Source organism: Lagenorhynchus albirostris, chromosome 1 (assembly GCF_949774975.1).
Source record: "Lagenorhynchus albirostris chromosome 1, mLagAlb1.1, whole genome shotgun sequence".
Classification (NCBI taxonomy): domain Eukaryota; kingdom Metazoa; phylum Chordata; class Mammalia; order Artiodactyla; family Delphinidae; genus Lagenorhynchus; species Lagenorhynchus albirostris.
Genome location: NC_083095.1, coordinates 147,926,385 through 147,952,023, shown reverse-complemented (window position 1 = coordinate 147,952,023; position 25,639 = coordinate 147,926,385). Strand labels below are relative to the sequence as shown.

Below are 25,639 nucleotides of genomic sequence, written 5' to 3'. Positions count from 1 at the left end.
TACTCAATAAGTGGTACTGGTCTTGCACTTGTTATCACTGTTAAATGGCTAGTGACCAAAAAATAAAAAAAAAAAATCAAAACCCTAAAAGACACCAAATTGCCCAAATTTTCATTTTCTTCAGTCTTTCAGTCAGGATTTCAATACATCTGTTCTAGACTCTGCTTTGCAATCAGTCTCAAGTTCCATCTGGTTTGTGTGGTATTCTACGCACTTCTTTCTCTGAACTTAGCTTTCTCTCATAAAATGTGTAAGAAGATGTTTCAGTGATACAGGGAGTCATTTTACATGCTATTTGGTGTTTTATAATTGAATGAGAATTTTTAATACTGTAATTATTACCCAAATAGTATATAGTTCAACTATTGTATCAAAGATTGGAAAATAACAGTGCCTAAATAATTATTTATTCTTTTAGCACCGTACTAGTTTAGGACATACTAGTCAACAGTCCTAGACCCACATGATGGACCCACAGTAGTGAGGATCCCACCTTCCTTTCCTGTTCTTCTGCCAACCTCAGCAAGAAGCTTCCATCTCATTGTCTAAGTTGGTGCCTTCAAATTCCATCGTTGTATCTGCATCCCTGTCAGTGGTAAGTGGAGAGAGAAAAGGGAAGTCAGGGTCCAGGAACTGCCCACATTCCCTCTGCACAAATATCATGGGCCAGAACATAAGGATATGTCCCAAGCTTCAAAAGAGGCTAGAAAAACACAGTTTCAGCAGGATGGCTACCTATCCAGCTAAAACTAAAAGTTCCAATTACTAAAGAGAAAAAATGAAATATAAATATTGGGGACAACCAACAGACTGTTCCCCATGACCTATAATTGGATCTCTAGTTGTCTCAATGTTATTTTTTAAATTTTCTTGTGAAGCATCTTCATGTGTCAGAATCCTCCTAAAATATATGCTTTGCGCGGCTTCCCTGGTGGCAGCAGTGGTTGAGAGTCTGCCTGCCGATGCAGGGGACGCGGGTTCGTGCCCCGGTCCAGGAGGATCCCACATGCCGCGGAGCGGCTGGGCCCATGCGCCATGGCCGCTGAGCCATGGCCGCTGATCCTGCGCGTCCGGAGCCTGTGCTCCGCAATGGGAGAGGCCACAACAGTGAGAGGCCCGCGTACAGCAAAAAAAAAAAAAAAAAAAAAAAAAAAAAGTGCTTTGCATTAGATACTATGGTTAAAAGGAAGCATAATTCTGCCTTTGGATAAGGTAGCATGTATTTTTTATATTTCTCAGTGAGAAAGTTCCATATTTTAATAACTTGATATAGATTTGTGGGGTGTGGATAAGGGTTGGGGCAGGGAGGTTGCAGGGACAATAGTTTACTTACAGGGGTGGACAAAAAATTTAAGGGCCAAAAAAGTAAATATTTTAGGCTTTGAGGGACATTCTGTCTCTGACGCAACTACTCAGTTCTGCCTTTGTAGTATAAAGCAGCCATAGACAATACATAAATGAATAGGTATTATTTTGTTCCAATAAAGCTTTACTTACAAAAATGCATGGACCACATTTGGTTCGTGGGCTGCAGTGTGCCAACTCCTGATTTACTAGCCGCAGAGCTTAAAGTTTAACAGCAAAAATGTTCTCTCTCACCTTTATTGAAATCCCCTGAGAGTTACTATGTCATTAGAAAAGTTTATCTTTGACCCCATTGACTAATTAGTTTTAGCAGAGAGAAAATCTGGTACACAGTGACAATTGTCACTTGGTCATTGACTCCAAATGGATTATAATATGGTAATTCTTGGTCCCTGAGAATAACTGGTTGGATATTTGGAATAAATCACGTTATATAATCACAGAATGTATAGGTAGAAAAGCCAATGTTTCAAATATTCTCAATTTTGCAACTTGATTACTCAATTATTTACCGATTAAATTGGACATATTCAATTATCAATAAAGTCTCTCCTAGTTCTAGACTTCTAGGATTCATTGTAAAATTTAGTACTGTCAATTCCTCAAGAAGAGTTCATTCATTTACTCAGTAAATATGTATTAGACAATTATGATCACTCAGGCACTGTTCTTGTCTATGAATATAATAGTCATTGAATAAAACTGAATCAATTTTTGGTCTCAAGTATCTTACATTTTAACAGGGGGGAGGAAGGAAAGAAGGAAGGAAGGAAGGAAGGAGAGGAGGAAGGAAGGGCATCATAGGCAAGGGGATCAACTAATACAAAGACAGGAGCTGGACATGTTCATAAAACAGAAAATGGTCCTAAGTAAATGTGGCATAGGGGATAGGACAAGAGGGGTGCCAGAGGAGGCTGAAAACATAGATGACAGCTACATGACACAGAGTTTTGTAATTCATCATAGAGTCTATTTTAAATCCAATAGGAATCTCCTGGAGAGTTTGAAGCAGAGAAAGTACTGGGTGGAAGGAAGAAAAAATTATTGAGATGATAGAAAAAAAGCCCAATATTTTCAAAATGTTTTACATTTCATTACTGTGCTTGCTACAGTACAGAAATTATTCCAGGAGGGAGAGTCACCATAAGAAAAAAAAAAAGGTAAGTGGTATTGGCATAATGGGCAGGCACTGAGGAACCTGATAGCAGAGAGAAGAAAGATGGAGATTCACACTCTGCATCGTGAAACATTTGGTAAAAAGGCCTTCTGACCTGTAGCTCTGGGACAATTGGTTGGCAAAATTTAGAGCATTAGTATGCATTGGTTACTATTGACTGCCTTTAGTGAAGTATTAAAAGGAGAGATGAGCTCAGGTGAGAATTGGCTGTTCGCAAACAGAGACCAACATGTAAATAGAAAATTAAGAGATTGCGGATTTTCCAGAGTTGGATGAGCCACGTGACTGGAACAGTGGTTGATAGGTCCCCCCCCCCGCCACCAGATCTGACCAAGAGGTTTGCACAACAGCTAGAGATCCTGGATTTTGAACTGTGCTTTGTGTAAGAGGACAAGGAGGAAATGGGTATTTTCTGGCCAAAAGTGTGAAATATGCCACAAACTAAGCAATTTTCTCTTCATCCCTAGACTCTTTTGCAGTTCCATTGAAAATTTAGCCAGAAAATGTAGTTAAAATTGACCCATGTCACCTCTAGCACTGTCCATAGACATCTTCCGTGCATGGTCCTCATGCTTTTTTTTCTTCCGTCTCCTTAATAAGGATGGGCATGGTGATCTCAGAAACGAAATGTTCAAGATGGTAGAACCATGAGATTTGGAACTCAGAAACCTGAACCACCACCTAGAAATGAGCCACTGCTGATCAGGAACACCTGATTTTAACTCTAAATGAATGAGAAACACACTTCTATTGTGTTTGAGCCATCATTGGGTTTTTATAGCATTACCTTAACTAAAATGAGAAGCAGTTTGGGGAAAGAAGGAAGCAAAATTGGGAGAGTTTTATTATTTTTCTTTTTGTTTTGTCATGTTAGGTTTGAGATGCCTATTAGACAAGAAGAAAGCCTTGTTAGCACTTGGAATGTATAATTCTGGGATTCCAGGGAGAGGTCAGGGGTGGAAATATGGAAGTCATTGAAACCTAGATGATATTTAAAGCCATGGGGCCCAGTTTATAGTTGAGGATGAAGGCTGATTCAGAAGTCAGCATTCATAGTCAGAAGAAAAGAAGGAGTCAAAGTGAAGGCCAGGAAGCACCATCCAGTGAGGAAGAAGGAAAACCAGGAAAGAGTGGTGTCTCTCAAGGTAAGTCCCGCCTAAATACAAGTTCACGTCTGAGGTTTCTAAAATACACATCACCCCAGGGGTCTCTTTGGGAGGCAAAACTTTGCAACCCCTGGGGTAGAATGTCAAAGTTTATTTCTACAGGGATGAACTGTAAAGGAAACCACCAGCTCAGTAGACCGCACACCTGTGTTTTCTGAAGTCTTTCTCTCAAGGGAATAGTGAGTCAGAACATTTGAATTTAACACTCATGTTGCAATCCCTTGAGTACTAATAAGGCTACATAAACAACCATTTCCTGTAACCTCAGACCATACATCCACTTCTCACCTCACTCTTGTCACCCACACACGCTGACAGGTTTGCTTCCACTACAAGGTTTGACCCATCCAAAAAAAAATCAGGTGAGCAGGAGAAAATAGCAAAAATGCCCACCATGAGAATTTCACAGGCAAAGCATTCAATCACATATCTGCAGAGAGGAGACATCAGGAGTGAAATAATCACTCTTATAGTCTTTTCACATTCAGAGGATGCTGCTGAGAAAAGACTACTTCTACAAGGCCAGGCCAGAGCATGGGAATACAGAGGAGATTTGTGTATTATTCCAACATGGGTTTTGGGTCTTTTTCCATCAAGTATCTGGTCAATGAAGAAAAAAATGTTTCTGTGAAGGGTAATGAGACTTTAACTTGTTATTTTACTATTTGAAGGGTCAGTCTAAAGAGCTGTAACAAAGAAACTTCAAATTTCCATGGGTTAAATAAACCAGAAGGTAGTTTTCTCTCTCTTGCTCACAAAACAGTCCAGAGGTGAGAGTTCTAGAGCTGAGAGGGTGGTTCTTTTATCCTCAACATGTGGCTTCCATACCAGAATCCAAGGTGACTCTCTCCATTCCTTCCCCAAAGGAAGAAAGAAAGGAAAAAAGAAAGGAAGTGGAGAACTAGCAAACATTCCTTAAAGGAAATGACATCATGTTACACACATCACTTCTCCTCATGTTCCTTTGGCTAGAACTTAAGCAAACACCTATCTGCAAGGGAGCGGTGCAATGTTGTATCTGTAGCCAAAAAGCCAAGTGCTTTGATAAAAGTGGCAGGTAGTTTATAGGGTAAGTCTTCCATTCTAAAAGCAAGATCAAGAGAATGGATTCTAGAGGATAATTAGCAACATGTGCCATAATGTTCAAAACAAGATCTGAGGTTCACAGTCACAAATTGGACTGCCCTTTTGGACTTCCAGTCACCCAGCCTCAAACTCTAGGCCACCATCTTCCAACATCTTTTCTCCTTTCAGGCTACCTGTGGTATTCTTTTAAAATTGACCTCAATGGTGTAAACCAATTTATGGCATCTCATTATTAATATTAACCCTGAACTTCCCTGCATCTCAGGCTTGTGGTAGAAATAAAAATAGAGTTTGCTGTATGTGAGAAATTCTATTCAAGGAGTGAGAATTTTGAGGGAATTGATCTGAATAGCAGAACAAGGCCAAACTTTCAGAAAAGAAACAAATAAACCTTATGATTCATTTTCTTAGTTCCCCCTTCTAAAGCTCTGGTAGAAACCATAACAATGTGGTCACATGGTCATATAATTGTTTGAGTATGTCAACATGAGAAAATTTAATTTTAGTTGTTTACAATTATCACATATCCTTTGTTGGCCAGCTTCCAAGGTGGTTCCCAAATGTCTTAGTCACCTCCAGCTGCTATAACAAAATTCAAAAGACCAAGTGGCTTAAACAACATTTATTTCTCATAGTTCTCAGGGCTGGAAAGCCTAGGATCAAGGTGCCAACCAGATTCAGTACCTAGGGAGATCTGGCTTGCAGATAGCCACCTTCTCACATGGTGGAAAGAGAGAGAGCTCTGGTCTCTCTTCCTCTTCTTGTAAGGACACTAATCCCATCATGGCCCCATTCTTATGACTTCATCCAAACCGAGTCACCTCCCAAAGGCCCAATCTCCTAATACTGTACCATCCCACGGAGGTTAAAACTTCAACATAGCAATTTGGGAAAACACAAACATTGACTGCATAACATCAATGATCCTTATCTCTTGGTATTTATTCCCATGTGGTCTTTTTTATAATGAATAAGAGTCTACATTTGCATTCATAAATGGATGGGTGTGACTTCTGAGAGCAAGTCATAAAAGACATTGTTGCTTCTACCTTGTACTCTTGGATTGCTCAGAGGGAAACCAGCCACAATATAATGACACTCAGGCAGCCCTGTTTAGAGACCCATGTGTAGAGAAACCAATTTGTTGGCACCAAATTGCCCCCCATGTGAATGAGCCAACATGGAAGTTGATTCTCCAGCCCAATTCTTAAATCTTTCAGCTGAAACCTTGACATCATGGAGCAGAGATAAGCCATCACTTCTGTGCTTTGTTTGAATTCTTGACCCACAGAAACCATGACATAATAAATGATAATGTTTGTTTCAAGCCACTAAGTTTTGGGGGTGATATGTTTTGCAGCAACAGATAACATCTTTTTATTCTTATTTCTTATCCATTACATTTCATCTAGTGTTGGTGGCATTGGAGTAGCCATGGGCATGTGGAGGATCTGGCTAAGGCATATTTGAGTTGAGAATACTTGTAATTTTGGATCATTGGAAAATATTTATGTGCTTTGCAACCAATATTATATATAGATTAGTTACTTATAGCTATCTCAGCCTAAGAACAGCTCCCAAGTTTTTTATATTACCCACTATAACAGCTCATATAGTGTCAAGACATAAAGACAGCAGCTATGTTACAATAATAACATATACTCTGGGACCTGGCAGCATATGGACCATGCAGGAGAAACAAGGTATAAACCACACAAAACCAGAATAGCCAGAATAGTCTGTGGAAAATGCTCTCATTCAAACATGTAAAATTTTAAGTGGAAGATTTTTTTCTCACTAATATCCAGTCAAAATTGGGTGGTTCTCTATTATCAGAAGTACATATAATAATAAAGTGTATAAAATACACTTTATAAAGTATAATATATAAGTATAAAGTATAAAATATAATTATAAACGTTCACTATACTTCTCTCTTTTATGGGAGTTACACAAAATATGATTTAACAAAATTCCCCTATTCTGAGTATAATATCTTGTGGTACTAATACAAACAAAGACTATATCTGTGTGGGAAATCACATGTTTTTTACATCCCAATTCTAAGAAATATAAAGAAAAAGTATCAACCATGTAGAAAAAAAATTCTTTCAAATACTTTTATTAAAGTAATATAATAAAACCATTGTAATATGAAGAAGCAGTGAAAGAATATGCAGCAAAAAAATAAGGCAAAATATTATAAAGAGGTTTGTTAGGGTTTTTTTTTCTCTAAATGGACATATTTAGCATGATGACACAGAAACTTTCATATACAAAGAAACTTTCATATACAAACTTTCATATACAAAGCACAGCCCTTTCACACCCTAAAATACATACATGCACACATTGTACATACATTTATATTACCAATATAAAATATTTAATTAACATTTCTAAGGATGACAAATACAAAACCAATAAATATCTCAATTCTAAGAAATCTACTTACATTAAGTTCTGGTGAATAAGATGACAATAAGAAAGAGGCAAATACAGACAAGAAAAACAATTATTTAGCTTTAGGTTACAGACAAGTTTGTTTGTGGGGCTGTATCCTTCAGACAAACAGAAATGGAAATACAACATACCAAAATTTATGGGATGCAGCAAAAGCAGTTCTAAGAGGGAAGTTCATAGTAATAAATACCAAACTCTGAAAACAAACAAATTTAAAAAATCATATAAACAACCTAACTTTATGCCTCAAGGACCTAGAAACAGAAGAACAAATGAAGCCCTAAGTTAGATGTAATGAAATAACAAAGATGAGAGCAGAAATAAATGAAATAGGAACTAAAAAGAAAATAGAAAAGATCAATGAAAATAAGAGCTATTTTTTGAAAAATAAAACTGAAAAGCCTTTAACTAGACTCACCAAGAAAAAAAGAAAGAGGACTCAAATAAAATAAGAAATGAAAGAGGAAACATTAGAACTGATACCACAGAAATACAAAGTATCATAAGAGACTACTATGAACAACTAACTATATGCCAACAAATTTGACAACCTAGAAGAAATGGATAAATTCCTAGAAACATACAACCTATCAAAACTGAACCATGAAGAAATAGAAAATCTTGAGAATTCCCTGGCCATCCAGTGGTTAGGACTCCACATTTCCACTGCAGGGGGCACAGGTTCCATGCCCTGTGGAGGAACTAAGATCCCGCAAGCTGTGGGGCACGGCCTAAAAAAAAGAAATAGAAAATATTAACAGGCCAGTTACAAGTAAGTAGACTGAATCAGTAATCAAAAACCTCCCAAAATATACTTGTCCAGGACCAGATGTCTTCACTAGTGAATTCTACCAAACATTCAAACAAGAATTAGTATCAACCCTTCTCAAACTCTTCCAAAAAACAGAAGAAGAGGGAATGCTTCTAAACTCATTTTACAAGCCCAGCATTACCCTGATACCCAAAACAGACAAGGATGCCACAAGAAAAGAAAATTACAAGACAATATTCCTGATGAACTTAGATGTAAAAATCCTCAACAAAATATTAGCAACCCAAATTCAATAATACATTAAAATGATCATACACCATGATCAAGTGGAATTTATTCCAAGAATGCAAGGATGGTTCAAATATGCAAATCAATCAGTGTGATATACCTCATTAACAAAATGAAGGATAAAAATCCTATGGTCATCTCAATAAATACAGAAAAAGCATCTGACTTATTGTGGTGATCAATTCTCAATGTATACATATATCGAATCATCATGATATACACCTGAAATTGATATAATGTTATATGTCAGTTATACCTCATTTTTTAAACGTAATATAGTAAAGTCATTGTCATATGAAGTAGTGATGAAAGACATGTAGCCAAAAACAAAGGGAAAATGTATTAGAGAAGTTCAGTTGTTAGTTGGCTAATTAATACTATATTATAATTCCAGATTTTGTGATGCTGATGGTGCTTTCCAATTTTTTCTAACATTTTCTCTTCCTAAATAATATTTACTTTTTGGCTTAATTTTGCATTCATGATGTTATATTCTTCTTAAGAAGGGTCCCCAAGATTGTATAAGTTTCAGACCCCACAAAATCTGAATCCTCTCCTGCCTAATAATTTTTGCTCTTAGAATTCCCTCAACATGAATGTCTCTCCATTCATGTGTTTATTCATTCATTCATTGATAAATATTCAGCCCCATTCATGCCCTTAGTGTGAGGAGCTTTTCAAATTCCATCACCGAGATGAAGCAGTCCTTGCTTTGGACCACAGTAGTCAGCATCTTTTGCCTTTTATATGTTGTTGACATGCTTGTCCCTCCCTCCCATTGGCAAGCTCCCTGAAGGCAGGCAGGGACTTTCCTATTTGTTTTTAAATTACACACAGATTCAACAGTGTCTGGTACTGAGTAGATGCTTGTTCTCAAACAATCAACAGCACAGCTCCCACACTGGGATCTGAGATTTCACAGAGCATGCCAAACACTTATTCTGTTTTAATCCACTTCAAGACCTATTCTTCAGTCTTTGCTGAATTTCACTAAGGATTGATATTTTTCCCCAACTGGTTGACTTGAAACCTCAATGCCTACTAATAGGGATGGTAGGAAGAATATTGGCCCCTGAAAGCTGTCCACATGGCTGGATCCTGTGAACATGTTCCCTTACATGACAAAGGGGATTTAATGTTGCAAATGGATATAAGATTCCTAATTAGCTGACCTTAATATAGAGAGATTATCCTGGATTATCCAGGTAAATCCAATATAATCACAAGGGTCCTTAAAAGTGGAAGAAAGAATCAGAAGTAAGAACCAGAGAGATGGCAGTAGGAAAAAGGACTCCGCCCAACATTGCTGGCTTTGAAGATGGAGGAATGAGGCCAGGAGCCAAGGAATGCAGAAAGTTTCTTAAAGCCAGATAAGGCAAGGGAAGGAATTCTCCTCTAGAGTCTCAAAAAGCAACACAACCCTGCTGACACCTTAATTTTAGCCCAGTGAAACCCATTTGGAACTTCTGACCTCCAGAACTGTAAGATAATAAATTCCTACCTTTTTTTTCCATTGGGTCTTCATTGTTGCGTGCGGGCTTTGTCTAGTTGCAGCGAGCAGGGGTTACTCTTCGTTGTGGTGCATGGGCTTCTCATTGCCGTGGCTTCTCTTGTTGCAGAGCATGGGCTCTAGGCGTGGGGGCTTCAGTAGTTGTGGCTCGCAGGCTCTAGAGCGCAGGCTCAGTAGTTGTGGCATACGGGCTTAGTTGCTCCGCTACATGTGAGATCTTCCCAGACCAGGGCTCGAACTCGTGTCCCCTGCAGTAGCAGGATTCTTCACCACTGCGCCACCAGGGAAGCCCCTACTTGTTTTTTTAAGCCACTAAAATTGTGGTAATTTGTTACATCAGCAATAGAAAACTCATACAATATAGTAAGTCTATGTAGTATAAGCCTTTGTTTAACTATAAATCGTACCTAGATAGTACCTCAAAGTATGGCATTTATTGAAATCAATTTTGAAAATGTGTTTAGAAATTCGTATGAGGTAAATAAATCTTAGCTTACCAGCAAGCATTCCCTTTGGGAAAAGTCTGGCCCTGCTAAAATTAATCCAGCGGGCTTGGAATCCAGCCAGATATCCCCAGGATTTTAGCTGAGATCAATTAAAGGGAAAAGCTCCAATGGGTTTTAATACTCAGCTAAATAACATAAATAACCCAGTGCACGTGTGACATCTTACACTTTGAAAGCTTTCACTTGCTCTTTGAAAGCTTTGAAAGCTTTCAGTATTCATTTATTAATACTCCCTCGGGTTTGGTTATTGAATATTTACATTCCAAAGAAGGCAAAACACCAAGAAAATAAATAAATTCTTCTAAGTTTGACATATTGGCTATTAATGAATGAAATTAGTTGGTGGAAGGCATGCACACTCACAAAACCTTTTCCAAAAGTCAAAAGTCTTATTTAGGAAAGAGTCATTATATCAATATATTCTTGAAAGTTTTCTACTCTTGAGACAAACATTTTTATCTGTCTGTGTCATTCAATCTACTATTGAATTATCTACCATTTGTAGATAAATTAACACAGCTTTTTTTTTCTTTTAAGGAATTTTTAGCTATTGAAAGGTGAATTCAGGAAGATTTTGCTTACACTTGAGTGAGTTGCCTTTGCTCTTTCTTCCACCTCCTCTAAGGATGTTGACAAAAATAACAAGAAAATGACCTAATATGACTTTCATTTAAAGGATATCACTTGGAAGTGAGAGGATGTATCAGAAGGGGTGAGACTAAAGGCAAGAAGCTAAAAGATTATTGTAAAAACAGCTCTGATGTCGATCAAGACGGGATATCCATGCACTGGCATACTTTGCCACCTCAGAGAAAGCAGAACTACTCGTGGTCACATGGACACCACATATACTGAGGATTTCGTTTTTCATCTTATTAGACTGAAAGCTCTTTAAATATAATAAGCCACATTTGCCTACGTTTCTATCTTATATGCCAAAATCATTGCTAATGTGAGCAATAATAATAATAATCTTGGTTTTCTTCTTGGTTAATGTTTCAGATTTGTATCAACTAACATATTTATGGGGATGGTCATTGCAATGCTTTGATTGCTAATCTGGGTATCCAAATTAAAGTGGCAGCCAGAAAAGGAAAGAACAGGGGTGGGGGAAAAATATTTTTAAGGTTTTATTCCATTCTTCAGTCTTCCCAAGCCCTTTGGCTTTCCCACCTCTCACTTGGACAGTTAATAGTATTTGACATTTATAGAGCTGCTTTAAAATAAAGACCCAGAAGGCTTAATGCACCACGGTAAGAGGCAGAAGGGAAATCAGCTCACACGCCAAGTGCATGATGCCACCTTTGATGTGGAATTTAACAGCTGGGCCACAGCTGGTGGGTAATGAGCACCGGACAATGGCTCAGAACAGGAAGTAAAAAGGAATCCTGGGTCCAGTTGAAACTTCAAGGGCAGCAGGAGGCAGCAGCATGAGCTGACAAAGCTGGAATGTTGCTGGGATATTTTTCTTACAAAACTTTCAGACTCCCTTGTCAAGGGCAGAGGGAGACATTTTCTGGCTTGGCATGGGGCATCCTCGGTGGTCAGGAACTGGGTCCTCTGAATCAGCCTTGACCAGTCAGAAAAATGGCTTGAAGACATGAAAGCACCAAGCCCAGAAATGGCACACACAGGCGACAGAGATGCCTCTGCCGTGGGGCTTCTGCTGTGTGGGTGGAAACAGAAAAGAGGGACTTTCTGCCCACTGTACTTCAGTGGGCAGTTTTCTATCCAAGGATGAAGACAAGCACCATTGCTATAAGGGTTTAAAACAACATGGTCGGGCTTCCCTTGTGGCACGGTGGTTGAGAGTCTGCCTGCCGATGCAGGGGACACGGGTTCGTGTCCCAGTCCGGGAGGATCCCACATGCCGCGGAGTGGCTGGGCCTGTGAGCCATGGCCACTGAGCCTGCGCGCCTGGAGCCTGTGCTCTGCAACGGGAGAGGCCACAACAGTGAGAGGCCCGTGTACCGCAAAAAAAAAAAAAAGAACCATCCCTATGAGGGTTTAAAATAACATGGTCAATTCCAAATATTTTAAAGATCACTTTCCTGGAGAGTTTGTCTCATGCCTGGAGGACTGAAACACTCGTTCCAATCTGTTCATTTTTAGTGCATCTCCTCAAATTATATCCAGGCAGTAAAATAAATGGGGATGAAGGCTCCAGGGCTTCCCAGGGATTTGTTTCTGATTGGTTTTTTGTTTTGTTTTTTTGTTTTTTGCCCCCTGTTGCTGTTCTTAGACAAAGTTTTGAAGAAGATAAAGGGGGAAACTATACCTCTGGCTCACTTGGACCTGCTGAGTTGTTTTGGCTGATTTGAAGTTAACAATGATGTAATAAAATCACTATAGACATGACAAAGGTGAAGCCAACAAAAGCCCAGAGTCAGGGCTCTAAGATGGGAATCTCAGGGCAAGGTGTGTGTTGGATCGAATTAAGCCTGAGTTCAGCTCAGGGATCTCTTCTTGGAGAAAGAGCAAATGGGTTTCAGCGTGCTTGCAAATACTAATTAATCAGTGCTCTGTCATGCAGCGCCGTGTTAAGAAGGATTCTGCGGGCATAGTCAATAGACTCAGCCAGAAACCATGATCTGGGGTGAGAGCCACACATACACCATGCCCTTGCAACCTTGTTAAGAATATGAGTGGATGACAGGCACAGTGGAGGGTCATTTTCCTGAAAGATATTGTAAGCAGTTTTCTGATTTTTTAAAAAATTTTATATTGGAGTATAGTTGATTAACAATGTTGTGTTAGTTTCAGGTGTCCAGCAAAGTGATTCAGTTATACATACATACATACATATATATTCTTTTTCAAATTCTTTTCCCATTTAGGTTATTACAGAATGTTAAGCAGAGTTCCCTGTGCTATACAGTAGGTCCTTGCTGGGTATCTATTTTAAATATAGCAGTGCGTACATGTCAATCCCAAACTCCCAATCTATCCTCCCCCATGAGAAAAGCCTTCGTATTGATTACAGCATGTGCAAAATTTTCCTGGCACCTCCACAGTCAGTGTGGTAGGTGAAAATTTTGCATGCCTTCCCTGTACCCCACCACGTTCTCTCTAGCAGTCAGTCTAGTTATATTGGGCATCTGAGGTTGTAGGAGGCAACAGGCCTTGAGTTTGTCAGCAATGCAGGCTCCTGAACTAACTTTCTGAAGCATTTCCTATGTGCCAGGAAATGATCTGGGAATTTTCTAAACATCAGCATTTGTACTCTCTCCACATCATGCCCTAAGAGGTAGACAATTTTCCATTTATTTTATCGACGAGGAATCTGAGACTTCTGAGGTTAACTTCAAGCACACGGCAGAGGGAGAGCTTTAATCCAAGTCTGCCTGGCTTCGAATATAGCAGCTAATATTTACCTGTGTTGTCATGTAATGCTTGGAACTGTCCTATCATTATCTGCATTTTATGGGTGACAAAAATGAGACCCCATAAGGCTAAGTAATTTATCTAAGTTGCTATGGCTACTGCATAGTAAAGCTAGGGTTCTCACCCAGGCAGGCTCACTTCACAGCTCTGTTGTTAGCAGCCATCATATGCTTTAAAAGCCCAAGAACTTCCACTCTCCCATGCCCCCTCTCACTTAAGGAACAAAGATCACTTGATGCATGGGAAGGTCTTTTCAATAAACTGACAGAGAATTCTTTAGATGTATTGCAATATATACAGAAAGAGGGCCGTTGCAGTCATCTTAGCAAATGGGGGGCAGGATGCTAGAAAATGACCTTGGGACGGTGCCAGGGAGCAGATCATGTAGATCATGGGAAGCACAATTGTGGACAGAAATCCCCTTTCCTGGGAAACAGATATGAGGGTTTCAGCTGTCTGGGAGAGAATTCCATTTATCCAAAGACAAAAAGAAGGGGAGGTTTCCTTTATGTGCTCCCATGTCCTGGGGCTTTCCCTGTCTACTTAGCTGCATCCAGTGGGCTGGACTATACATGCAGTTTGGAGAAGGGATGTGAGAGGGGGATCAAGGAGATTGGATCTAGTACAGAACTGAGAAGTTCATGAAAAGGGGTTAGACCCTAGAATTCTAGACTCTAGAATTAACAGATCTATAATTTGATTATCCACCCACAAAAACATCCTCACCAACAAGAATAAGAAAAGTTGAAAAGGAAAAAAGTGGGAACTTATAATATGTCAATGGAAATTTGACTAGATAAGCAGACAAATAGGCCAAGTACTTAGGAGAAATGCCATTCCCTTTTTCTTTAAAGGAAGTAACACAATTTTTTCAAAATGCAGTCCTCAAATCACTTGCATCAGAATCACCTGGAGTGGGGAAAGGCTTTTAAAGATATGGTACATATATACAATGGAATATTATGCAGCCATAAAAAAGAATGAAATCATGCCATTTACATCAATATGGACGGACCTAGAGATTGTCATACTGAGTGAAGTCAAAGACAAATATCATATGATACTGGTTATAAGTGGAATCTAATAAAAATGGTACAAATGAACCTATTTACAAAACAGAAATAGAGTCACAGATGTAGAAAACAAACTTATGGTTACCAATGGGGAAAGTGGGGAGGGACAAATTAGGAGACTGGGATTGACATATACACACTACTATATACAAAATAGATAACTAATAAGAACCTACTGTAACTCAATATTCTGTAATGACCTATATGGGAATAAAATCTAAAAGAAGAGTATATATATATATATATATATATATATATATATATATATATATAAAACTGATTCACTTTACTGTATAGCAGAAACTAACACAACATTGTAAATCAACTATATACTCCAATAAAAATTAATTTTAAAAAATAAAATGTAGATTTCTGGGCCTTTGCTCAGTCCCACTGAATCAAAATAACAGAGGCTGGAGCCCCTCAGCATCCCACAGGATTCCTGTGGAACAGCTGTACGCTTGGAACAGCTTTTGTTGAAGGTAGGGGTAATATTTTCAAGCTCTGAGATCAGGATGAACTGAGTTCCAGTCTGTGGTTTCACTACTTACCAAACAACATTGACTATTCTAGTCATCACCAGTAGTCATCACCCTCAGAGTTTCTCCACTTTTCCATGCACATGGTTTGTCATTTTCTTTTCTATCTGTTGGTGATCTTCCAGATAGATGCTGTTATGTCAGCTGGGGCCCAGGAATGAAAACAACATGGACTAAAACTTCAGCCAAGCAATAATGAGTGAGAAATAATACGTAAGATAAATTTCAGGGTCATTTGTTATTGCAGCACAACCTAGCCTATCCTGCCTAACGTAGTGTCCAAGAACAATGTCTTTCAAGCAGAAGCCACACATTGCCTTGAGGAAGAATGAAAAGACATTGAAGTGGGAGAAGCAACAGAAGTCAGTCTCCCAAGGTGGTGGTTATGGCACATCTAAGATCCTCAACCCTGATTATACATTCAAATCCCTGGGGAAATATAGAAAAACATTAATCCTAGATAGGCATATTTTTTGAAACTCCCCAAGTCCTTCTCTAGCACATCCAAGGTTGAGAAGAAGTGCTGGTGTAGTCAAATCCCATTATATTTATAATGAGGGAACTAAGTTGCAAAAAGAATGAACACCAGTGCTGGACAGTGGCAAGATCTTAGCCCATGTCCTCTGGGATCCAAACTTAGTGTTTTTGCCAGAACAAACACTAATTACAATTAGAATAATTCTATCTTGGCTTTAGAATACTGACATAACCTGGGTTCAAATCTGGGCTAGAAACATATCTGGCAAATCATTTAACTTTTGTGGCCTTGTATTTTTTTACCCATATAATGATGATGCAGCTGCCTCGTTGCATTGTTGTGAGTATTTAATGAGATAATATATATTTGGAGGGATGGTGGAGTAGAGGTCAGGCATAAGGGTTCTGAAGCCAAGCCTCAGGTTTCAACGCCCGCACTGAAACTTACTCTATAATGGATTTATCTTTTAATATCGACGTGGCTTATTTCCTTCAACTGTAAAGTGGGTTAAATATAACCACTTCTCTTTTAAGGTTGTTGTGAAGGTTACACGTAGGGCTAATGTGTTGCAAAACCCAAAAGTCACCATCTATTGTCCTCTATGTACATGGCTCCCCCTGCAGTTGTACATGCAGAAGCCTGTACATTGTTTCATCTACAGAATTTAGAAGTGTGCCTGGCACACGGTAGGTACTTATTAAGTATATGTTATTATTACAGTGTCTAGCACACTGACTGAGACTTGGAAAGTACTCAATATGTATTTGTTGCATGAAAGAGAGAATAAATAGAGTACATTAGCAATGCAATTAGTAAACCATTTTTTATCAAGGAAAAGGTACATAGGAAATAAGGAAGGTAGAAATTAGACTACCATGGATCTTGGATGCAAATTAAATATCTTGGATTTTATTATCTAGGTAATAGGGAGCCACTGAATATCTCTCAACAAGGGAGTAACACATTCAAGGCAATTTTAAGGTTGATGAAGGCAGTGATGGATAGAATGAGGTAAAAAAGGAGAACGATCATAACACCATGTAAATAATCTAGCCATGAGCTAGACGGCACATGAAGGGCTGGCAGGGAAGGGATTAGCATGAAGGCAGGACAAGGTGTGAGACGGCAGCATCTCTGAGGAAACCAGGATAAGTCACATTCTGCATGTACACCAAGAACTTGGAGCTTGGCCCCAGCTCTGCCCTGGATTCATTCTGTGTCCTCAGAATATAAGGGAAACAAGATCCCTCTCATGGACTTTACTCTTTTTTTTTTTTTTTTTTGCGGTACGCGGGCCTCTCACTGTGACCTCTCCCGTTGCGGAGCACAGGCTCCGGACGCGCAGGCTCAGCGGCCATGGCTCACGGGCCCAGCCGCTCCGCGGCATGTGGGATCTTCCCGGACCGGGGCACGAACCCATGTCCCCTGCATCGGCAGGCGGACTCTCAACCACTGCGCCACCAGGGAAGCCCCATGGACTTTACTCTTTAACAGCTAAGATGACGTCATTGGTCCTGCTGCTCCCTAAAATGACTCCAGCTCCTGAATCCCATTCATGAAATTCAGAACAAGCTGGGGCGGTCAAGAATTCATCAGGAACCTGGCTGTGGGCTATTCCATGTGCCTGACTAGCTGTGGAGTCCAGTGTAGTAAGCTTACTGGGAAGATTATGTCATTATCTTATTTTCTAGGGAACTGTGTCTGTCCGCCTTCCCTTATTTATTTAAGGGCAGTTGGGTGTGTGAGGGAGATGGGAAGGCATCTCCTTCAAGGTCAATTGTTTGAGCTCCACGCTTTCTTGTCCGTCAGTGCAGGGCAAGGTCAAGCACTCTGACTGTTCCGGTGCTCTCTCTTCCCTGCATGCCTCCCATTAATGCAGCTGGAGGGACTCCAGCAAACACACAGACACATGCTGACACACGCACTCACATCCACGTTCATTCAAAAACTCACTCAAAAACACACTCATACAGACTCACACACATATTCACACTCATGCAATTCACAGGCACACATACACAAACACATATGTACGTGCAAGCTCACACACTCATAGATACTGATGACTTAAAAAGAATCCACAACCTGAGAGTTGCGAGTTAAGTTTTATTTGGGGCAAAATGAAGACTGCAGCCCGGGAGACAGTGTTTCAGATAGCTCTGAGAAACTGCTACTCTGAGGAGGTGAGGGGGGAGCCAGGATATATAGGAGTTTTGCAACAAAGGACAGGTAATTGGGAGCATCAAAAGATTATTGTTAATTAAAGAAAATCAAGTATCTCAAGTTAAGGAATTTAATGCTTTTCTATGTATGGGAAGATGCAAGAGCCTGGGCTCAATGAAATCATTCCTTTGATATGCACCTCAGCTATCTGGGGCCAGTATCCTGTGTTTTCACATGCTGAGTTTCCTCAGGGCTCACCGCAGGGAGTGGCTGCAGTCTGATGGCTGCTAGATGGCAGGTATTCTTTTCCGCCCTGAGTTTCCTCAGGGCTCATCAGCTCACGCTGGGGGGCTGCAATCATTGGTGACTGTGATATCCTTTGTTTATTGATATGGAAGGAAATATTCCATTTATAAATATTCCATTCCATTTATAAATATTCCATTTATCAACACAATCACAGACTCACTCTCTCACACACACACACACACACACACATTGACAGATCCACCACACACACATTTCCTCATCATGCACACACATATGAACATGCACCCACCTTCATGCACTCACACACACCATCACACACACACATGCTCACTCACACACATGTGCAAACACACTCTCAAACACACACACACAGGATTCTTTCCTAGGAGGTGGGTGTGAGGAGTATGGAATTTTCCAGCAGAAGACTGTTGGGCACTCCTGTTGTTCTGGCCCAGGGTGGCCACAGACCAAAGAATTGGCTCTGCTGAAGCTCCCTGGCTCCAGCAGACTTGAAGCAACATCATATTTACGGAAGGAAGATTAAGAGATCTGAAAATAGCTAAGTAAGCCTTGAATCTGGGATTTAACATGGTAGCCAGTACAAGTGGGAGAGACACCCAGACCCTAAGCTCCTTTTCTAATTCCCCGCTCCAGTATTCATTTGCACAAGCGCCTGCCCCCCAAGAGGACATCTGGCAGGAAGGTGATTAAAGCCAGCTTTTCTCTAATTGAAGAATAACTGCTCTACCTTTTTTTTCCAAATGTTTGTTAATTTCTTGTAATTAAATTTTCCCCCTCAGGGAAAGACTGCTGGGTTGTTCTTGAGAGGGAAAATCAATGGCATGTAGCCAGCAACTGCCAGACCATCCTGCTCTGATAAGGCTTGAGCTCCCTGCTGTCCAGGCAAGTGAAGGCACAGCCGTGCTACCATGGTGTCCCCCGGCCTCTGTCACCCCATCCCTTAGGAACCAAAATGTGCCTAGTTCCTGGGTCATCTTCTGTAAGGCCAACTGGCCTGAGGCAGGGGAACACAATCAGATTCACAGGTTGAATCAGGCCGAAACTCTCTGGACCACCCAGTTCCAGGAACTGACCTGGGTACTTTGCACCTGGCCCAGCCTTCCCGCCTTTCGAGGGGCGGGACTAACGGTCCCCCAGGATACCCGAAAAGACCACCAAATAAGGAATACCCTGCGCCCTCCCAGATTCACCACACCCCTTTCCCTTCTTCACCTATAAAATCTTGCCCAACCCTCGCCCGGGTGCGACTTCTCTGGCCCCTTTCTCTCGGACCAGTGAACCTCACCCGGGAGCGCTCCCTAATAAAGCTCACTTGAAGCTTTCCTCTGTTTCGCGGTGCCGTTTGTTAAGATCCAACCTTACATCTTCTAGCAGAATCACACCAGAACTGCCAGAATGAGCAGTATGGTGATGTGGAAAATGTGCTGCTTTTGGAATCAGGAGATCTGCCCAGTCCAGGCTCTGCCACTTACATGGTTCTGTTTCTTTGTTTTTTATTATAGTCAAGCATTTATTCACAGCTGACCTCCAGTTCTCAAGGACTCTGAGGTATCTCTATATAAACAGGTTACACAGAGAAAACAGAGCAACTAAAAGAAAGGAGAAAGAAACAATGCTAAGCATGTGGGCTAATTACAATAACTGCCCACTAATTGTTGCTCTGGTCTTCCTGGCAGCCTGGGGGAAAAGGGAAGCATGATGAGCTGCATGACCACTTAATCAGACACAGGGACTCTGACTCCCAAGGAAGGAAAGATGCTTTTTCGTGGATTTTTTCCTGAGCATAAATTCTTAAAAGATCTGACATGAAATATTTTCTAGGGGGTATTGATAAACATACTAGACAAAGCCCTCAGCACTGATTGTAATGCCATCCATTACTGTGCTAGCCCAAATGCTTTTTTTTTTTTCTCTTTTGTCACATGAGACTTACATGCATCAGACCCAGGTTAACTATAAATATTAAATGAGATAGTGATACCAAGCAGGACCCCATGGGGCTCCTGGGTACAAAAGCCTTTCTGTGTCCCCCATTTCTTTATTACAGGAAACAGGCTTCATTCAGCCTCCGAGACCTTCCCAGAGTTCCAAGGGGCAGGTTCAAACAGTTGCTAATTAGGGAAGGGAGGGAATGGAGAGACAAGAGAGGAATAGTCAAGAAACAATAGTGCAGCCTTAGGGCAGGGTCCTGGTTCCCCCTCAAGGGATACACATAACAATATCTTTGAGCTGTTTTGCAGAGCCTGAATCCCCCGCCAGGTGGGAGAAGTTAACTGTATGCTGCCTGCAAGCAGGTAGACCCCAGACTTGTTGGAACCAAAAGGTTGATAATGCTCACTCCCACTTACCTCACCACGAACCAATCAGAAGAGTGTCCACAAGCTGATCACGCCCTCTTTGAACCATTACTATAAAACTCCTCACTGCATCCTCCAGGTTGGGACACACAGTTTTGAGGGCATTATCCCAGTGTGGCCCCCTTTGCCTGGCAAAGCAATAAAGCTATTCTTTTCTACTTTACCCAAAACTCTGTCTCCAAGATTTAACTCCGTGTTGGGGTTGATAAATGGAATACTGCCTGCCATATCAGTCAACAAAGGATGTCACAGTCACCAATGATTGCAGCCACAGCCCTTGGTGAGCTGGTGAGCCCTGAGGGAACTCAGGAAGGAAAAGAACACCTGCCATCTAGCAGCCATCAGACTGCAGCCACTCCCTGCGGTGAGCCCTGAGGAAACTCAGGATGTGAAAACACGGGATACTGGCCCCAGGTAGCTGAGATGCATATCAAAGGAATGATTTCAGTGAGCCCAGTCTCTTGCCTCTTCCCATACATAGAAAAGCACTAAATTCCTTAACTTGAGATATCTGGATTTCTTTAACTGACAATAATCTTTTGATGTTCAGACTACCTGTCCTTTGTTGCAAAACTCCTATATATCCTGGCTCCCCCCTCACCTCCTCAGAGCAGCTCTCTCAGAGTTACTTGTGGTGCTGCCTCCCAAGCTTGAAGTCCTAAAATTTCCCACGGAATAAAACATAACTATCAATTTTTAGATTGTGAATATATTTTTTTAGTCGACAGGGCACAGAGGCCATATTCGGCTTCAATAGTACTTGAGATAGCATTTCATCTCCGGTAACTACACAATTACAAGCATGAAGTGTGAGCGTTAATTCCTATTTTAGGAGTGACTTAAATCTAGGGGAGGATCCAGAGCTCAATTGAGATGCAGATTCCATTCCTCCATCCCCCAGGGAAAGAAAGCTGACCCCCCCCCCCCCGTGTAAATTTGACCTGTAAGATGGTCCCCTAACCTAAACAAGAAGCTTTTGCACTATTCTGCAAGCCAGTCAGCCTGTGCCTATCCTAGTTTTATGGAATGAACAGCATTATATTTCTAGGGACTGAAAAAAGAGCTAGAGTGACCCCCGAGCACAGCATCTAGGGGCTGACAGCCTTGCTGGTACAAACTCCATCCCCTTCTGTCTTCCCCAACCTGATCCTCAGTCCAGTCAACCACTGTAAGACTTTTACTCACAGCAAACTGCTGGGCTTTCACACCACACCCTTCAGGGAAGGCTCCAGCCAGGATCTAAATCAAGTTCAGCTGGTAATTTCACTACAAATTGCTGCAAGTGTTGAACCTCCTGGGGACTGACTGAATAGCTCCACCAGCCCTGCCCCTCCCCTCGGAGAGTCAGAATCCACTTGATAGGCAGGTAGCTGGGAGGCTGAGAAGGAGCTAGGCTTTGCGGTGGGTGTTAAAATAAAAAGTAGTTCATGCTTGTTATTTGGAAATCCGTGATTCACGCTCATAAATGGGTGTGTGTGTGAGGGAGAGACCAAGGCGATGAATGGCTCTGATTTTACTTGCAGGGCTGGAGGATCCACCACACCCCAAAGAGACTCATGGTGGCCGCCATTTTGAATGGAGTCCAGTGACTCAGTGTCTTTTCCATTGACAAAGCCCTTTCCTAGACACTGTCTAAAGCTTTGCCTGAGGAGCAAAACTTAACCCTGGGACTTCATCTTGGCCTTGAACTTTAAGTAGGAAAACAGATCCATGTAAATGCCAGCTCAGCAAAGCAGCCTCTGGCTCTGAAATAGCAGATCTGTGAGTCTCATAGGCTCTCTGGCCAGGACCCCTGTGTGGGGATCCATGTGAACTGATGAACTGCCATTTACAAAGCTCAGGGATTGCTTCCCAGAAGGAAACAAGTACTCTCTCCGATTTAGGGAACAGCATATTATTGCAATACTTCCCATGAAGAAGCAGTAGCTACAGCATGGCTTTGGTGTCAGAGTTGTGCATGGAGGCCCTGACCCTGCCGGGCTCTGCTACTTTGCTGTGTGGCTTTTGGCCACTTAGCACCCCTCCTGTGAGCCTTAGTTTCCTTCTCTGTAATGTAGGAATTATAATAACCTCTTCAAAAGGGTCATGAAAGTGTTATGTCACTTTCTGTCGTTGCTTTACAAAGAGTCTGGGTCACATACGCACTCAAAAAGTGGCAGCTACTTATTAAGCATCCATGATGTTTATGTATTTTCCAGACAGCATCTCAAACACCCTCATTTATTTTTTTCCAGCAGTTGCTGTCAACTCTGTTCTTCCACATTCTTTTAAAGCCACAAAGCCATATGGGTCACATCCATTTACCTCCAGTTACTGGCACAGTGTCATCACAGTATGTAAAATTTCGTCTTGTCCTGTTTGAAGCTGCAGGCTCTCACTCTCCTTGCCTGTCTGGTTTGCCTCTCCTTTGGTGAGGAGGAAATATAGTCTGCGATTTCCCTCTGCTTCCCCTCCTCCTTCAGGGTCTAGAAGCTCTGGGAGGGCAGAGACATTTTCCTGAGAACTTCCTCCAAACCTGCTAGCATCAAGGTGGGCCTGCAATTTTCTGTAGCTCAACAAGCACCGGCCAGGGGACGCTTAGTTCCCTGTTCTTTCAAACACCTCCAATCTAACTCCTCACTGGACTTGGGGTGGAGAGACCCCACTGCTCCCCATGAAAAGTACACTAGACTCCCCAGTACACAAAGAATTCGGACTCCAGAGGTTTCCTGCCCATGGTCTGCTTATATAGACTGTTGTGGGAGAAGGTGGTAGCTGGGGGTTGCAAGCCCAATGGGCCCTCATCCAGGACTCTGTGGTCCACTGTTCAGGGTTCTCAGAGGCTACCTCCAGAGCCCTAAAGCAGAGGCTCCCAAACCACAGCCTGCATCCTCAGGGAGGTCTTGTTAAAACACAGATCAGTGAGCCCCACCCCCCACCCCCCCAGCCAGTCTGGGGTGGAGTCTGAGAATTTGCCTTTCTAACAGGTTCTCAGAGGAGGCTGGTGCCGAGGCTACCAGAACCCACTCTGAAGACCACTGTGGCATAGAACAGGAATTTCTTGCTGGGATGATGCAAGAATTGAATTTCAGAGTGGTTCAATTATTTGTCCAAAGTCAAACAACTAATAAGAGGGAAAACGAGGTCTATACCCAGATTTGCCTGACTCAGACCCCTTGGCCTTTCTACTCTCGTGTGTGTTTTCATGGATGAAGAGGTATTCCAGCCAAAAGCAAAACAGAACTCACATGTTCAGGCTTCAGAGATCTCAACAAGGTGAATCAGAATCTTTCCCCAGACCCCCTTCCCTTCCCACAATTGACCTAACAGGGGTGGCACCTGTCCTGAGCTAGGAAACTATTTCTTCCTTGGGAATTTTGTAGATGACGATAGAAAGAGAAATCTCTTTTGTGCCTGGACTGGAACATGGAAAATTCAGGACACCCTTTTCTGTTCTGTGGCTCTATGTGTAGAGGCCTCATCTATAACTAGAGAAGCATAACCTGTTACCAAGCAGGCTCCCCCAGGCTCCAGTCCAGGCTCCAGTCCACAGCCCTGGCAACCTCTCTGCTTTTGGTTTCTGTGAAATGGCCTCATAACTTTCCAATAAGCTCTTTCCCCTACTGGCACCCCCATTATGCCTTTGCTCTTTCTCCTAAGCTGCCTCGAAGTCGGTCTCATGTTACTTGCAGCCAAGAGATTCTATATAATAGGTATGGTGCACATATTCTACAAACCTTTATAGCTTGACATTCCCTTTCAAGGATCCCTAAGCTCATAGCAAAATTATAAGGACCACGTTATTGGGCATTGTGGCAGGGAAAATCATGGTAGCCATGACATTGTGTGCTAACACCTCCATTTTTGTTTATTTTTGGTATCCCCTCCTTGGAAGAAGTGATGAGCATGTGTAAGTGTGTGTGTCAGGGAGGAGGGGCAGAGCTGGCCGGGACTGTGCACACAGACACAGACCACCCTTAGATCTGTGCCCTTGGCAGTGCCTGGCCCTGTTTGCTGCCAGGCCCCCCGAATCCCCATCCGCCAGATGGTGCTCCCCTAGGTGCATCCTAGATGACTGGGCACATGATGGCCTGCCCTCCAGAACCATCCCTGGGATTGCAAGCACTGAGCACCATGGGGCAAGTCTGCTTCCGTGTCCTCCCAAAGTGAGTTTCTCCCTCAAGAAAGGCCAAAATAACACCATCCATCAACCAGGCTTGCTGTTCTTTTATTTAAAAGCTCATGTCCACAGAGCAGGGATCAGCCCTGGGTGACTGCCCATGCAGAACCACCCACGGAGTGCTCATTAGGCCCCCTGGCTGTTCAGGCAGTCATGACTCAGCTGGGGAAGCCAGCTGAGCGGTGAGGTCTTTTCAGGGTAATTTAGCTACATGTAGAACGCTGATTTATTCTTTTTCCTCCCCCAAATAATGGACACTGTGCCTGAGTGTTCCTGGACCGGTGACAGGGCTGTAGGCATCCTGAGATTTCTCCAACCTCCCTCCCAGGCTGTGTCCCAGAACACCTTTGCACATAGCCTCTGAACACAGCTGTCAGATGCCCCCATGACCTTGATTCCCCTTCAGGTCCTGCTCGCACAGCCCATAGGAGCTAGGAATAGCAGAGCCCAAACAGAAGCAGGTCAAGTCTAGATTGGAGGAAGGGAGTGGGCTGGCATAGCTGCCTGGCACAGAGCAGTAGATATGATGTAATGCTCCAGGAGTTGCTTGGTGTTTGTTTGGGGGTGGGGAGGGGTTAAAGTCAAGTGAATGGAGCTGTAGCAGGGCCACCATATGCACATATGGCTATGCAGGCTCTTTCCTGCACAACTCCAGGGAGCACACTTCACATAGCCTAGGACATGAATGGCACCCCCCCACACACACACCAAGTCATACAATGTGCCACTTCTGATCTATCTACTTCAACCAAATGTATTCCTATGGCCCTGAGTTTCCATTTTATGATAAGCCAACAAGGAAGTAAGGCATAGACGGGCCAGCATTACTCAAAGAGTCAATGTTGTGCTGGAACCCAATGAT

General features: G+C 42.0%; 1 long non-coding RNA gene across 1 annotated transcript; it reads right to left on the bottom strand.

The window, feature by feature from the left end:
- Nucleotides 1–428: 428 nt before the first annotated feature.
- On the bottom strand, nt 429–21,858 carry LOC132532245 (uncharacterized). The gene is made up of 3 exons (XR_009544355.1): nt 21,804–21,858; nt 15,342–15,473; nt 429–586 (listed from the first exon to the last, which is right to left on the bottom strand). It is a non-coding gene; the product is annotated as an uncharacterized LOC132532245 (long non-coding RNA).
- Nucleotides 21,859–25,639: the final 3,781 nt, after the last annotated feature.